Here is a 6,611-nt window from a genome sequence, read left to right as displayed (position 1 = left end):
GTGATAAATAAAACAGAACCATTTATGCCTCATTTTCACCGTGGTGAACAGAATTTGATTACTGTACAGGTGATAAATGATTTGAAATCTTCTAGAAGATGGTTCATATAGAAATTGTCTGATCTTTTAGGAAATTTACATTTTAAGGGCAGACTATAAGCAGACCTGATATCCCTGTAGAGTTTACAATGTAGTAATCCATGCGAAATGGTTTCGTTCTTGTTGTTGCCATGTGGGCAAGTACATTCAGTTAATGGGTTTTGGAGTATCTGCCTTGTAGCAATTCAGTTCATAAGATGTTATGCCTGGCGTTGAAAAATGCTATCCTCAGTTTGGGGAAAATTTAGACTTTGCAGATAGTTTGCTGGTTCCCAGGTGCCTTTGTTCATCCAATTTCTGCCATGTTGGGTCAGCGCATTAGCTTCAGTCTGAAATTACATATCTCTTATTCTTTGAGTGAGCACTTGTTTGGCTTGGCCATAGCTTAAAGAAATTAGAAATGGAATAGAAAGCCTTTATAGGGCCAACATCTGCTCCATAGCCTATTTCCAGGGAGAAAGAAAATTGTCTATTAAAATAAAGGAGTCTGTCCAACTGGGAAGAATTAGATTTTCAGCCAGTAGTTTATCACCATATTGAAGCCTTTACCTGGGGTACAGGCATTCCTGTCTGAAGCCTTAACTGGGCATTTGCTTTCCATGCGTGCAGAGAGGATTAATCTCAAAAATTTCACTTGCGCTGTTTCCAGTGTATTCTTCTTCTCATAAATTCCTACTTGTGCCCCATAAAGGATTTGGGTCAGTGGTTTGGCCTCAAAATGTTTTAATGCCACAGGGATTAATTGTCCTCCACTCGCATAAAAGAAATGCTGAATAGCACTTGCAGACTTAAGAACTTTCTGCACAACGTGATTCTGGTGCGTGTTCCAGGTGCCTGTAGAGTGGGAAACCACCCCAACGTATTTAACTAAAGGAAACTGCTCTAATTTGTGCTCTTCTTCTCTCCAGGATTGTTGCAAAGGCCATAATTTTAGATCTATCGAAATTAAGTACCAGGTAATTTTGTCTGTGGTACCAAAATATTGCTGCTGTTGCTCTTTTCAGCCCTATAGAGGTTTGTAAAATTATTGCGGCACCATCAGCGTAGAGAAATAGAGACATTTAGTACCCTGCTGGTTTAGACATATCAAAATCCGTATTATGAAGAAGGTCCACTTGTCAATAGTACCACTCAGTCATCTAGCACCTAATTAGGTGCTTGTATAACGTTTAGGGAACAGGTTTTCAGTTCCCAGCTCAGCATATCAGTAGCTGACCTTGGTTGGTTGAAGCTTCTCCCAAAACCTATCTGGGCATCCACCCCCACCCCCTTCCTTCCATCCCTTCTTCCTTATTGTCCAATCTTTTCCTCTCCTGCCCTCCCCCCTCCCCCCCTTGCTAATGACAGGTTGTCAGATCATGAAGCTTGGATAGGAGAGATGCAGCCATGACACCACCATTGAATTGATGTAGAAATTGAAAGGAGTACATCCCCGTTGTACTACTTTCTGAACCTTTCGTGTGCCAGAGAGGAATTCTTGGGGATTGCATCTCATTCTTAAAATGTTACTGGAATATAATTTCTATGATCAGAAAGAGATTATGCCTGTCAATACTTGTTTTTCCCCCCAAAGGCCAATTGTAGAAATTGACTCATATGCATGTTTAAAATCTAGAAAGGTCTTAGAGAGGGAGGATTTCTTTTTGTGAGTCTATTTTTATGCAAGATGGTGGAGCCTCAGAATATGGTCTGCTTTTGACCTCCATTCTCTGAATCTCGCCTGCTCATCTTAGATTATAGTCTCTGTCTCTATCCAGTCTTGGAGCTTGTGACTTAAATGTTTAGCATAAAATTTGCTAACAACACTCAAACTGATAGGTCTGCAACTACTATATGTAGATTGTTCTTATTGTCCTTTTCATAAATTGGGATTATTATTGGCAGCCCCAGCCTTTTGGAACATAACCAGTCTGATCTATAAATGTAAATAGGGATGCTAACAGAGTCGCTGGTATTCTTTTTAATTATTTCAGGCAAAACACAATCAACATATGAAGCCTTGTTCACCTTAAGGGATTCAATCAATCTGGTTACCTTTTACACAGAGATGGGGGGGGGGCGATTTTAAATTTGATCCAGGTTGATCTCACTCTCATTTATGTTACTAGCAGGATCAATGTACAACTCTCTAAAATACTCCTCCTATGCTTGAATTGGTACAGTAGTTTGCCAGAAGAGAGAAGAATTCTTCTTGCTGGCTGACTGAATTGGTTTCTGCCAGGTCTCCTTTGTTGCAAATCTTTTCCTCTCTGCTCTCTCTCCTCACTCCACTGTCTCTTCTCCTCTCCTCTCCTCTCCTCTCCTCTCCTCCCCAGTAACCATCTAACTCTGCTTACAATGTGGCCCAGCTTTCCTATAAAAAAAAATAACAAATCACAATAAGTAATCAAAAGAGCGGTCGGTCTTTTGATGGTGCTGACACTCAAAATTCCAAGCTAATCAGAGAGCATCCAGTGAGACTCATATGAGCCACATTTGGTGAGCCAATGCTATGAAATCATGTGGTTGGGATGCTGAATCAGAAGAGGGGAGCAGGGTCTCTGCCAAAGGATGGTTTGCTTCAAGCAAATCCTGTGTTTGCTCAGGGGAATTGGATTTAAAAATGTCAGGCTCCATTAATGGCATGGAAAATGATATTACCCTGGATTTACAAGTGAAACTAGCTGATGTCTTAATAATTTAAAAAGCCATACAACTAATAAAGCAGAAAAGTGAGTTGGATGGCTTTCTTACCTTAGATTTACAAAAGAAAGATATTAAACTTGTGAAGAAGTTTCTGAGAAAAGACAAAGAAAATTTGTTAAGAAATTAACTTGTGTAAAACATTATTTGAAGGGATTAAATATCACAATTCTTAAAAATATTGGGAAGGAATACAAAGTAGGTTTATTTGATCAAGGTTAATATATATATATATGTTGTTGTTTCTGGTGGCTCCTAATGTTTTTTTTTGTGAATAAGTCTGAAAGACGAGGTTTAAATATTTGTTTAATATTTTAAATTAAATTAAATTAATTAAATATTTGTTTAATACTTCTTCCCATATAAAGTATGGGACGAAGAGATTGTTTGTTATATTTTTAGAGAAAGTAATTAATTACTGTGATAAAAGGAAAAATAAGAAATATTAAACTGATTTATTTAAAATATACAAGTTGTTATTTCTGGTAACTCTTAATAGATTTTACTTAACTCTCCATATTTTTCTTAGTTTGTGTTACTTTTTCATCTTTGCATTTTTAAACTCCAATAAAAAAAAATAGTTTAAAAGGGGGAGGGGAAAAAGATTTAGATTGAGGACAATTGTTGCTGGTTTGTGGCCACAGGAGGACCTAAGCCTGAGGTAAGCTGATAAGAAGTGACAAGCAGAAGGTGGAATTGTGAAGAGTGATATTTCTATTGGTTGAAATCTTTGTCATCAGTGGCTTTGGATAAACAGGGAACTGAAGCATTCATTGGATTGATGACGGTGTTCAAAGAAACAGAAACAAAATCCCGAGGAGAATGGTTTTGTTTTGGGCACAGGAATTGGTATTAGCCAATGAATTGAATGAATGCTGAGCTCAAAAATTAGGCTGCCCTGTTCAGCCCATCTCTCCAAATGTCATTTCTATTCTTGGAAACAGCTATAGTGATTAATGAACCAAATGACAAATGGTTTATTGTTTTAAATTCATATTTCTAGTATGGTACATTAGCCTTGATCATACAATGCCAGAAATCTAATATAAGGTGACAGAATGTACCCTGATCCACAAATGAATCTAGCACTGTGGGAAAGCGTTGGTAGTGAATCTGGAAGTTTGATGCCACGTCTTTGAGCTTTAGAAACAGAGTGATATTGTAGGATAAATCTAAAGATGTGCTCTGCTTCTGATACATTTCCGCTGTTCTGCATCTGTTTAGTTTTTACTTTGTATACTTTATAGGCGGATAGACTTTGGTTTAGATGAATTTGCAAATTAATCTACTGAATGATAGTTTGGTTTATTAGGTCATATTATATTGCTCTGATCTTTGAGAAATCCTGGAAGATGGGCATAGTGTCAGAGGACTGGAGAATGGCAAATATTTCCATTTGCAAAAAAAAAAAAATGAGGGTTAGAGAAATGGCAAAATTCCTGTGACAGTAGACAGAACTCTAGAAATGATCATTAAGGACTAACTTGGAAGCATGTTATTACTTATCTGGAATACGTTATGCCAAAGCATTTTGATCTCTGTCTTTGATAGAGTAACCAACTGAACTGACCACAGTAATGCAGGATTGCAGACAAACTCTGCCCACAGCCTGGAGTTCGATCCTGACAAGGCTCAAGGTTGACTCAGTCTTCCATCCTTCTGAGGTCAGTAAAATGAGGACCCAGATTGTTGGGGGCCATAGGCTGACACTGTAAATTGCCCAAAAAGTGCTTGAAAGCACTATGGGCAGTATAAAAGTCTAAATGTTATTGTTATAGTAAAGTGGTAAACCTAGTATGCTTTGACTTCAGCAAAATACTACCGTGTAGCCCTGAAAGTAAGACCTACCCCGAAAATAAGCCCTGGCTTGATTGGGGGGGCTAATATAAACCCTACCCCAAAAATAAAATAGTTTTGGGGCAAGGCACATGCCTAAAAATCAAGCTAGGGTGTATGTGTGTGGGGGGGTGGAACTTACCATTGCAGCCAGGCCTATGTAGCATGTCAAAAACAACTCACCAGTCCCTGACTAGGTCACATGTGTTAAGCCATGTTTGCTTAATCATTGGGTATTGAATATATTACCATGGGCTGTTTCCAAATGACAAGCTAGCAAAATAATGCAGATCAAAGTCATATATGGAAAGAAGCCTCCAGATGTTCAAGCCGGTTTTAGAAAAGACCAGGCAACATAAGACATTATTATGTGGACACCAGTGGATCATTGAAAAAGTCAAGAATATGTAAAGGAAGTGAACATGGGCTTCATTGATTGTAGAAAGGCCTTCAGTTGTGCCAATCATGTCAAGGTGTAGAATATGCTTAAACAAATGAGAATCCTAGAACATCTCATTGTCTTCCTGCAAAACCTATATACAGGTCAGGAAGCCACAGTAGGGAGAGAACAAGATGAAAGAGACTGGCTGCAGGTTGACAAAGGAGTGAGACATCACTTTGACAGCCAAAGATACATAGAAGCTGTAAACTCTAGTAATAAAAGTCAAAGAACATTGATGAACATTTATCCAGACGGATATTCTATCACCTTGAAAAGGGACATAGCTATATAGAAATCACATTGTCTTCATATTTTTATTCTGTCCAACCTGAGAGAAATTGCTTAAAGAGGATAGGACTCTGTCTGCCAGCAGGATAACTCTCCGGAAAATTGAACAGAATGGGATTAGTTTTGTTAGTAAAGACTAGGTGGTTGTGGTGGTGCCAAAAATCTGAGAAAACAAAAATTGAGCTAAAAATCAGCCAGATACAGTTAGGGGCCCAAAAGAAAACCAATCCCAATACAGGTAGTCTTCAACTTACGACCACAATTGAACCCCAAAATTCTGTTGCCAAGTGAGACAGTTGTTAAATGAATTTTGTCTCATTTTCTGACCTTTCTTGCCAAAGTTGTTAAATAAATCACTGCAGTTGTGAAGTTAGTAAAGTGGTTATTAAGTGAGCCTGGCTTCCCCACTGACTTTGCTTGTCAGAAGGTCACAAAAGCTAATCAAGTGACCCCGGGACACTGCAACCATCATAAATATGAGTCCGTTGTCAAGTGTTTGAATTTTGGTCACGTGACCATGGGAGATGTTGCAATGGTTGTAACTGTGAAAAACGGCCATACCGTTGCTTTTTCAGGACCGTTGTAACTTTGAACAGTCACTAAATGAACGGTTGTAAGTCGAGGACTACCTATAGATTCCTATGATGGAGACAGTCAGACAGTGGCTTGGAATATTTTACACATCTCTATTCCAAGCCTCATTCCTTCTTCCTTTTCAATCATGTGACCCAGATGGGAACTATTATTAAGGGATTGCAAAGAATTCCATAGGACATGCTCTGCGTGCTTCCCCTACTTGCTTTTTTTTAAAGCATATGCATGGGTTTTCTCCCACATGATTTAATTCAAACGTTTTTGGGTTTTTTTCTCTCCCAGAGTTATACGTGTGTCTTTTCTGCTGGACTAATCAACTATTTGCATAACAAGATGCATAAGAAAATGTATTGCTTTTTTCCTGTGGGCACAACTTCAGTTTCAATTTAGTAGCACAAGCCATTTTAAGAAGAATAGCTGTGTATGTTGGCGCAAAATAAAGAAACTTGTAGCATTTTAAAGACTATTTATTACGGCACAGGTTTACAGGGATTACTATTTACTTCATGAGCTGCCTAAAGAATTATCCTGAGAAAGTTATTTATCTATATTTATATATCCAATGGAAGAGAATATATGTAGCTCAGAGCTGAACTATGAAGTTCTTGGTGCTCTCTTAGTTGTTTGCTTGTAGATGTTTTATTATCCCACAAGGTAACAGCATCAGTGC

This window comes from Crotalus tigris, unplaced genomic scaffold (assembly GCF_016545835.1).
Source record: "Crotalus tigris isolate CLP2741 ecotype Arizona unplaced genomic scaffold, ASM1654583v1 scf7180000024337.5909745, whole genome shotgun sequence".
In the NCBI taxonomy this organism is placed as follows: domain Eukaryota; kingdom Metazoa; phylum Chordata; class Lepidosauria; order Squamata; family Viperidae; genus Crotalus; species Crotalus tigris.
Note: the sequence above shows the minus strand (reverse complement) of the source record.